Below are 10,773 nucleotides of genomic sequence, written 5' to 3'. Positions count from 1 at the left end.
GTTTTCCCAACTATATAATCACATCTGCAGATCTTTGACAAAGGTTCCATAATGCTGCAAGTCTAAGGGTTGAGGACAACGTGTCTCTTCTTTTCCAGGTAACATAAACAGTGGCTTTCTGGAGGCACCGCCCAGCTCTCATATACTGTCTCATCCATGTGATTCTGGTGAGGCCTGTGAAACATCCTCGTCTGGGCCCCAGGGCACGTTGCTGGGGCGCTCAGCTAAGCCTGGAATGACCTCGACTCAAGCAGCACTCAGAGAGAACATGCTTTGCTTCAGGGACAAGCCAGAGGAAAGTAACTTTAATAAGAAGTATTTCCATGCCTGGGAAGTCGGACTCTGACCTCTGTCCTCAGCCCTGTCCAGACTGCCCACCTGCAGACAGCGCTCAGCTCGGGGCTGGGGCGGATATCCTCAGAAATGGCTACTGGTTTGGAGTCCACCCCAGAGCCCCAGGTCCATCCCGAAATCTGGCCCCAGGCTGCACTGAAACATGCAGGTTGTTGTGCCTGGTACCAACGGGACTCCTTCCCTGCAAGTATTGGCAAACAGAAAACCAACGATATTGTAACTAAACTAAACAATTTTGCTTTGAATAATGGGATGATTGATGGCGGTTTCTGTGCAGTTTTATGACAAAAAAGAATTGGCAGGACATAAGGGTTTTTCCTTGACTTGGCACGTGCTCCGTGAGGTGCCCTTGAGCACACAATTCCCCGGTTTCACTGTTTGAACTTGTGAAATATGGACAATAGGGTTATTTCCTTCTGCTTAATAAGATGAGTGAGGCAAATGATTGCAAGATGTCTTGAGAAGTTTGCTGGAAATTTTAAGACAAATTCTTCTGAAATAATTTTCTCAAAACCCCAGTTTATTGAATTCCCTAGCACAAAAATTAAATGCAATTCTAAAATGATGTTAAAAAAGAGAAAGGTCTCAATTCCATAATATGCCATAAACCCTGTCATAAACATTGGAGGTGGCCTTGTCTAGCTGAGGCCATGGAAACTATGTCCTAATCAAATTGTTTCTTTCCATTTCCCTAACTTCAGATCACCAGAAATATGCAGTTCACTTCATAATGACATTTATTCAAGGTTATGATAACAAACTAACTGTCTCTCCCAGTGATGCATATGTTCTGGTGCTTTCCAGCCCAAGGCCTACTTGCTTGCTTTTCTTTCAAACCTCATTCATTCTCAGTCTTCTCAGCCAGAAAGTTCATGCTTCAGAACTGAAGGTAAGTACATCTTTTTTTTTTTTTTTTTTTTTTTTTACTATTCCTTGGGTTCTTGAGTGCTTTCGGACCCTATATAGAACAGTCAAGAACAAATCTGGGGAAAAGTTAAGCTCAGCATTTCCCTTTAATTATGGTCTTCCATTCTTCTTGAGGGAATTTGTTATCTTTCTAATTAAACTATTATAATTAAATCTATTATTTGTTTGTCTAAAGCAGCCTTCCTTATTAATGACTTCTTTAGCTTCTCTATATATGTATTCTTTAAAGTCTCATCAAGCTCTATGCAAGGACTATGGCCAGGTTTATCCTCATATTTCTTTTGCTCCTTCATGAGAGTCACCCTTTTACCTAATTAGCTTTTCTGTTTTTACAAGTGCTACAGTTTTGCTGCCATGGTGATCAGGGATGCTGGCATGTGGTTGGCTTCCTGTACCTCTGGCATGAGTGTCTAAGCAACTCTGCCATCAGCATTTATAGTTGTATTATTTGTGGTTCTGGGGCTGATCTTTAAGATCAACAGTCCTCTGATTTCCTAGGCAGTAATACAGGATATAATATAAACAAGAATTAAAAATACATTTACTATCACATACTCCTTCAAAGTGGTTCTCATTTGGGAATGAGTCACGGCAGATTTGAGACATCCCATCTTTGCTTGGTTAGCTCTGTTATGGAGGACACGCGTTCTCCAGAGGGGAGGTTTCAGTCTTTTTGTAAAAACAACTGTTCTTCATATTTTTGTTTCCTTGGGCTACCTTGAGATAATTCTACCACTCACCCTCCCCTAAATACATGCATGTACACATATACACACACAGGTACACATACATGCACAGACATAAACATATACACACATACAAAGCCCAGGAGGAGTAGAGATGGTAATGGGGTAAGAGAGGTGCTGAGAGTAAGATCTTGAGAAAGACTGGGAAAAGGAAAACTCCTTTCAGTGCACGCGGGGCAGGAGTGTGGAAGAGATGGTTGTAAGCTGTGCTCATTCGTTTACATATTGATCAAAAATGTCCGCTGATACTTAGGTGCCAGGCTTTGCTGCAAACCACAGTGAGAGCGCCTGCTGCTTGCCTCCAGAAGCTAGGGGCTGAGGACACAGGTGTAAGACAGTATCTCACACTACCTCCTACCTGGGAACACATGCGGCCGGGGAAGCACAGAGAAGGAAACCTAACTCTACCTTTTGGGAACCTCAGCCCAGGGTAGAAGGGGGAGGGAGGGCCCCTAGTAGGGAATGTAGTAGACGGCGCTGCAACAATCTTTGCTTTTCAGGGAACCCTGCATCTCTTATGATGGGGGAGAGGTTCGCTCCAGCAGAAATTGCCGCCTCACTGCCTCAGAGCAACTCAAGGCAGTTCAGTGTAAAAAAAAAAAAAAAAAAAAAATTGTTTTAAGCCATCCTATTCTTTACCTTGATAATTTTTCCAAATGTGTTTCCCATATGAATACTTAATGGCTAATTAACTTTTAATGAGATCCTTCTGCTCAGTGTAAGCCCCCATCTTGCATTCATTGTACAGATATCAGTATGGCCAGGTTCTCTGCTGGGTACTACAGAGATGGTGAGAACAGTTCTTATCCTAGAAAGCTCAGAATCCATTTATGAGGGAAGATTGTGTTTTCTAATGAGAGTAATGCCATCAGAGAAATAAGGACATATGGTCTATAGGAACATAGATGGTAAGCTCTCTCATCCTCCTTCAGGAGAGGGGAGGCTGTGTAGGAAAGTCTGCACAGAGGAAATAATGAATGTGCTGAACATGAAAAGGTGATGAAGAAGATGAGGACGGGGCACCACACAGACATTATACCATGTGCACAGGCTCAATGGGAACATAAGAGCTGAAAGACAGATGGCCTGGTGTACATGGAGCTCAGGTGGACTTGGGGCTCAGAAAAGTGAGATAAGAAAGAAGGTATGAAAAGAGTGTAGATCTTAAATTTGTGCTTAGTTCTCTAGCTATGAGGAGCCATAGTATTAAAATTTAGAAAGTGGCTTTAAAGTAAGTGCTCAGCTCAAAATATGCATGTTCCAAACACTGTGCCAGCAACACATGTAAGACTTACATGGGGGCAACTGGGTGGCTCAATGGTTGAGTGTCTGCCTTTGGCTCTGGGAGTGGTCCCAGGGTCCTGGGATTGAGCCCTGGACCAGGCTCTTTGCAGGGAGCCTGCTTCTTGCTCTGCCTATATCTCTGCCTCTCTCTGTGTCTCATGAATAAATAAATAAAATCCTTTTTTAAAAAAAATAAGACTTATATGAACCCTGAGTTGGTGGGAAAACAAAATATATGCAAGCAATAGACACTTAAATGATCTAGCATGTGTTCCAGTGTCAAAGTGTAGAGCCAGCAAGCATTTTTGAAGCTGCTACAGCAACCAGCCTCAGGGAAAGGTCAACATAGAGACACATTCAGGAAGGGTCTTGGAGAATGTGTACCGCTGGAGTAGAACTTCAACAAAGGGAGCTCTAGAGTCAATGGAAGGTCAAGTCAAGGATCAGGGTGAAGAGGAGAGAAAATAGAGGATGGAGATACCCTACACCTAGCAGGAGCCTCCCCAGCTGCGTAAACGTGGGCAAAACTTCACTTCTTGGGACCTTCATGTTCTTGTCCTAAAATGTGGTAGCATTGTCATTCCTGCCTAATTCCAGTCTCCTTGTGAATGTCAAATAGGACATTAGAGTCTAAGAGCAGAGCTCTGCAGAACGTTATAATGTCTTTACTCTGGCCACCTACAGGGGCTTTTGCCAGCTGAATGTTTACCCTGACAGTGCTCCTGCCTACACTATGCATTGGGAAAGAAAAGAACACGCCTGCCTCATACCCCAATAGACAGGGTTACCAAGAGTCCTCTTACAATTGATCCTAGATGTACTTCAAAGAAGAATATGCACTGGATTCAGATGAGCGATTATCATTAAATAACACTGCCGTGTGAATAGGCAATGTCTAGAATTAGGGGCGCTTCTGTTCAGTCAGATCAAGAAAATTGGCATTAGCTGGTAATGGTGATGTGATGCCAACAAAGGCTGTTTGGAACAGCCCAGGGTCAGTAAGTAAATTAAAAATTTATCTATCACTGGAGTTCCTTTTTCCCTCTTTCTTTCAACAGAGTATAGATTAATAATATCCACAAGTCTTATTATGATGCTCGTCTATTCTATTATTCTATTTCATTCTATCCTATTCTATTTAGCACCCAAAAGGCCTAAGAGCGGGACCCCCCAGTCTTCAGCAACTCCTACTGCTCCAGGTCCAAACTTACATACCCCCTAAATGTCCATATGCTTGAAGAGTCAGTATCATTACCTGGTCAGACTAGCCTTGTGGTCCAGAATCCTGCTGTTCCCACTTATGCTCAGCTTCCCGAGACTGTATGGAATAAAAGGAGAGAACATGGGCCTTGGAGCAAGGCAAATTTAGTAGCTAGTTGACCTTGAGAAAGTTACTTAATCTCTCTGCGCCTGTTTTCTTATCCATGAAATGGGTGGGAAAGCAGGGAATAGGCATAGTACCTCTTATGTACTTTGTATTAGAGAATACTAAGTTATGCACCTCTCTGCATATACTGTGAACCCTTTCTGACCTCTAACATAGAGATTATTGTAAGAGAAGCCATACAAAATCAAATTGTCCTTAAAGTACAGAATTTTAATGAAGTGCTGATATACTGGGAATTTGCTTTTTTATATTATATTTTTTTAAGTCAGAGTATTAATTAAAATTGCTAGGCATACATTTTGGGCTCTACACAGTAGACAGTGAATTACCTATGTCACTTGTAGGTAAAGCCAATCTTTCTTCATGCCATGTACACCATGTGGAAGCCATGACTCAGGTTAGCAAGTCAATATAGTTTTATCTATTCTTTTTCTTGTGTGTGCATGTCACATCTCCCCAATTAGATTTTGGTGGACAGCACGGTGTTTCTATCTTTTTTATTCCCAGCCACATATAACCTGAAATTGGATCTTAGAAGGTACCCACAGATAATTCTTTATTTGACTACTTGGATTAAAGCCAAAAAGTCAAAAAAAAAAAAAATAAAGCCAAAAAGTCCTAAAGTTTTCCTCCTTTCCATATCCTTCCATACACCCGCTCTCATCACTCTTCTTGGATAGCAACTGCCCCCAATTAACAGTCCCTCATCCTCTGGGACTAAGACCTACTACAGAGTGCATGAAGCACAAAGTCAGTGGCCACCAGTTCCTCAAAATGCCAGAGCAGGGCAGCCCGGGTGGCTCAGTGGTTTAATGTGCCTTCAGCCTGGGTTGTGATCCTGGAGATCTGGGATCGAGTCCCACGTCAGGCTCCCTGCATGGAGCCTGCTTGTGTCTCTGCCTCTCTCTCTCTCTGTGTGTGTCTCTCATGAATAAATAAAATCTTAAAAAAAAAAAAAAAAAAAAAAAACGCCAGAGCAGGATCCAAAGACCAAAGTTGCTCATTGTGCTCATGGCAGCTTTGAGGTCCATTTAGGTTGGAGTCAGCCCATTTCAAAGGCAGCGATAAGAGGAGCCAGGTGAGGCAAAGAAAGCTTCAGGGAATCCATCCAAAGATATTAAGAGTTTAAAATTCTTCATCTGGAAGAGGAAAGAAATTGTTTATATTGTTTTATTTAATTGCACTTGTTCCAGTTAGAAACCATTAGAAACCAGTTAGAAACCATTTTATGCTTTGGAAAAGAAGTATCTGGAGCTATTTCAGAAATGGGAATAGAAATGGAATTGTGCAGGAAAGAATCTATACTCATTTTTTCTTTCTTTCTTAGATTTTATTTATGAGAGAGAGAGAGAGAGAGAGAGAGGGAGGGAGAAGCAGGCTCCATGCAGGGAGCCCGACAAGGAACTCGATCCTGAAGGCAGCACTAAAGCATTGAGCCACCCGGGCTGCCCTTCAATACTCATTTTTAAGGAGAACTGCAACAAGGGTTTGATTGGAGTTTCTTCATTTGCTAAAAATGAAGTTCCAGGAGAGATCAAATGACACCAAGTTTGCTCCCTGATATGCCCACCTTTGCTGGGGCCCTCAGCTCCCATTATGGGCATGTACACTTGGTCCCCAATACTGTGGCGTGCCTCCTTTTCATAGCAATGATACGACTCTGGGGTCTTCCTACTTCACACTCTCACCAAAGTCAACTGCACCTGCACATATTCCCTTCTGAACTATCTGACAACTTTCTATAAACCATAAATAATGGGATTAAATGAAATTGTGTCAACCTTGCCTCAGGTGTAAATCATAAAATATATTGAAAAAGAAAGCATTATCTGAAGATGATACTTTGACCCAAAGGAAAGCACCAGGATGGGAGTGGCAAAGTGGTGTTAGTTTTGTGCAAGATAGTTGAGGGCACCTGGGGCTATCCAGAAATATTCCCATGCTAAGGCTGAGATTATTTGAGGCAACAACTCTTATAACGAGAAGCAGAGATGGTTTGAAAGAGACTCCAAGGCATGTGCTTGGTTCACAGAAGCAAACCACAGTGCTAAAGAGTGGTGAGAGTATCCACCCAGTGTCTACAGGTTCCTGTACTTCAGTGGAAGCTGAGGGTAAACTGTCTAAGCTCCCCTCGTGTATTTTTGCAGTACATGTTTTATTTTATTTTTTTCTTTTAATAATACATTTATTTTTTATTGGAGCTCAATTTGCCAACATACAGAACAACTCCCAGTGCTCATCCCGTCAAGTGTCCCCCTAAGTGCCCACCACCCAGTCACCCCCACCCCCCACCCTCCTCCCCTTCCACCACCCCTAGTTTGTTTCCCAGAGTTAGGGGTCTCTCATGTTCTAACTCCCTTTCTGATATTTCCTACCCATTTCTTCTCCCTTCCCCTCTATTCCCTTTCACTATTATTTATATTCCCCAAATGAATGAGACCATACAATGTTTGTCCTTCTCTGATTGACTTACTTCACTCAGCATAATACCCTCTAGTTCCATCCACGTCGAAGCAAATGGCGGGTATTTGTCATTTCTAATGGCTGAGTAATATTCCATTGTATACATAATGGAATACATCTTCTTTATCCATTCATCTTTCGATGGACACCGAGGCTCCCCCCACGGTGTGGCTATTGTGGACATTGCTGCTAGAAACATCGGGGTGCAGGTGTCCCGGCATTTCATTGCATCTGTATCTTTGGGGTAAATCCCCAGCAATGCAATTGCTGGGTCGTAGGGCAGATCTATTTTTAACCCTTTGAGGAACCTCCACACAGTTTTCCAGAGTGGCTGCCCCAGTTCACATTCCCACCAACAGGCAGCACATGTTTTAAATACCACACTCAGAAAACTCGAAAAGCAACAAAAAACACACATTCAAAAAAAAAATCTTTCCTACTTGGTCTATAGATTCAACACAATCCCAATCAAAATCCCAGCAACTTGTTTTGTAGGCTTTGATAAACTCATCCTAGAATTCATATGAAAAAGCAACGGATTTAGGATAGCCAATACAATACTGAATAACAGAGTTGGAGGTTTGATATTATCTCACTTCAATACTTACTATAAAGCTATAGAAATCATGACAATGTTGGTACTTTTTCTTTTTTTTTGCTTTGTTTTTTAAAAAAATAATATATATATATATATATATATATATATATATATATAATGTTGGTACTAACAAAAGAATAGATAAATAGATCAGTGGAACAGAATAGAGAGCCCAGCAGACCCACATAAATGTAGCCAACTGATTTCAACAAAGTGAAAGAGCAATTCAATGGAAAAATAAGCTTTTCAACAAATAATGCTGGAACAATTGGATATTTACATGCAAAAAGAAATCTAAATATAGGTCTAACACACAGAAAAATTAACAGGAAATGTAAAATACAAAACTATACAACTTCTAGAAGTAAAAAGGAGAAAAAATCTACATAACATGGATTTGATGATGTGTTTTTAATATAATGCCAAAAGCACATCCATAAAAGAAAAAGTAAATAAATTTACTTTATTAAAATTTAAAACTTTTGCTCTGTGATAGACATTACTAACATAATGGAAATACAAGTCATAGACTGGAAGACAATACTTGCAAAATAAATATTAAAAACTGACTTTTTTCCAAAAGTATTATTATTTTTTCCAAAAAATAGCTCCAAAGAACTATTAAACTCAAGAAAACAAGAAATATAATTTTTAAATGGACAAAAGATCTGAATAGATATCTACCAAAGGAGATTTACAGATGGTAAATAAACATATAAAAAATGATGCTCAGTCATCTTTTATCATTAGGGAAATGAAAATTAAAACAACAATGAGATACCACTACACACATCAAAATGGCTAAAATCCAAAACACTGACAATACCAATGTTGGTAAGGATATAGAGCAATAGGAACTCACATACATTGCTGGTACAAATGCAAAATGGTGCACTTTGGAAATCAGTATGGCGGTTCTTACAAAACTAAGCAAACTCTTACCATATGATCTAGCAATCATGCTCCTTGATATTTACCTAAGTAAGTTGAAAACATGTTCACACAAAAAAACTGCACATGCATGTCTTTGGCAGCCTTATTCATAATTGCCAAAACTTGGAAGCAACCAAGATGTCCTTCAACAATCATTTAGCACTCAAGCCCCCCCCCCCCCCCCAAAAAAAACACTCAAGCCTTGGGAAAGGCAAAACCATAATAGAATAAACAGATAAGCTGTTACCAGTGGTTTGAGGAGGAATTGAGGGTTGAGTAGATGAAGTACCAGGGAATTTTTAGAGTATAAAACTATCATTTTTGACAATGTAATAGTGAGTATATAACATTATGCATTTGTATTTGTTAAAACCTACATAAATTTATGGCATAACAGTGAATCTTATGTGTGCAAAATTCTTACAAGTCATTTAAGAGGTTAGGGGATCTCAGGATGAAGTGAAATGAAAAAAATCTAATTGTATTATAAAGATGCTCAATGAATGGGGGAATGAAGGCGGTGCTGATTAAGTAACTTTGAAAATGAATGGAGACTATAAGATAAAGATAAAAACACTGTTCTCTAGTCAATAAAGTCCACAACAGTGATATGGATTAACAGTTTTGTTAATGTATACTAGAATTGTACAATTAAGTAATGCATGGAAAAGGGCCCTAGCCAAGTTTCCCAGTGTTGAAGTGTGTGTGTGTTTAAAACATACTAGGAAATAAAAAAGAAAAAGAAAAAAAAAAATAAAAAAAAAATAAAACATACTAGGAAATTGTGTTTTGGTATATGTGCTGCCGAAGTGAGCACTAGGAATTGTGGTTTAAACCGTGGCATTCTTCTGCCCCTTGATTTATCAGATTTTTAAATTTTTACCGTATCCTGGGAGAGTGTGTCACTCTTTTATAGTTGTCTAATGTTCTATGGAATGTTCTGTTGGATATGCTAAAATTGTGTAATCACTCCCTTGTTGATGGATATGTTGGTCATTCTCAGTTCTTTGTTGTTACAAATAAGAATGAGGGAACATCGTTGTCCGTGTACCCTGATAAAATTTCCTGAACATAGATGTTCCCAGAAGTGGGATTGCTAAGTCTCAAAGGGTATATGCATTTTTTTGTGTGCTTGCATTTTCAATTCTGATAGACAATAAAGATGATGATACAGTTAAAAAAAAAAAACAAGGAGATAAACAAGGAGAGAAGTCTAGAGGGATATATGAGGTAATGGATTGGAGTTGGAGACATTAGTATGAGCTCATGTTTAGCTGAATATAGGTAGAGATGGATAGAGAAAAATTTGTGTGTATATATATATATATATATATAATGCACACACATTGCTAGTGTACACATGCGTATTTTCTCTGTTAGCTGAAAAGGGCCTAGAAGCTATGGCAACCCAATAAAACTCAGATCTTGGTTTCTAATACAGTTCTTTAGGAAAGGAATCAGGAATCCTTGGAACAACGGCTGATTCCATGATGAGGGCACAAAATAACAAGAAGAGTCTAGAACATTTCTTAGTGTCAAAAAGTAAATAATGATTCCAAAAAGCCACCATTATGAGGGTATGTTGAGAGGACGCTGGTGCCAGCTAAAGAGCTCCCAATGAACAAAGTTGGAATAATTCAAGCCAAAGTCATAAATAAAAATCTACATATTCATGTTGATACGAACAAATGATAGAATGAATAAACAGAAGAAAATAGACATATATCCAATGGAGAACTGTAAATAATTTATGTAGATACTTGACTCTCACAGGGGGGGACTAGCTCTCTACTCCTTAAATGTGGGCTGTGCACAGATGGGCAGGGGTGCTTCACAGTAAAGAAACTTAATAGAAACTATCTTAGCCAGGTGAGGGTGGGCAATGTCAATTGTAATAAGTTGTGTTGATACTATGCTGTAATGACAACATTACCGTATCTCTTGTGGTCTTCCCCAAAATCCATAACCCCAGTCTTATCATGAGAAAAAAACAACCAAATCTAATTGTAGGACATTCTACAGAATACCTGACCAATACTCCTTAAAACTGTCGAGATCATCAAAAACAAGGAAAGTCTGAG

General features: G+C 39.6%; 1 protein-coding gene across 5 annotated transcripts in view; it reads left to right on the top strand.

The window, feature by feature from the left end:
• Positions 1 to 1,090: 1,090 nt before the first annotated feature.
• MC2R (melanocortin 2 receptor) overlaps positions 1,091 to 10,773 on the top strand; it is a 47,656-nt gene continuing 37,973 nt past the window's right edge. The window contains exon 1 of one of the 5 annotated variants that reach the window (XM_072757850.1): positions 1,091 to 1,243. The gene's annotated coding sequence lies outside the window, so the exon portion shown is untranslated. The remainder of the gene's footprint in view (positions 1,244 to 10,773) is intronic. The other 4 variants (XM_072757854.1, XM_072757851.1, XM_072757853.1 and 1 more) reach the window with 4 other exon arrangements.

Source organism: Vulpes vulpes, chromosome 5 (assembly GCF_048418805.1).
Source record: "Vulpes vulpes isolate BD-2025 chromosome 5, VulVul3, whole genome shotgun sequence".
NCBI classification, from domain to species: Eukaryota; Metazoa; Chordata; class Mammalia; order Carnivora; family Canidae; genus Vulpes; species Vulpes vulpes.
Note: the sequence above shows the minus strand (reverse complement) of the source record. Positions and strands in the feature narration are given on the sequence as shown.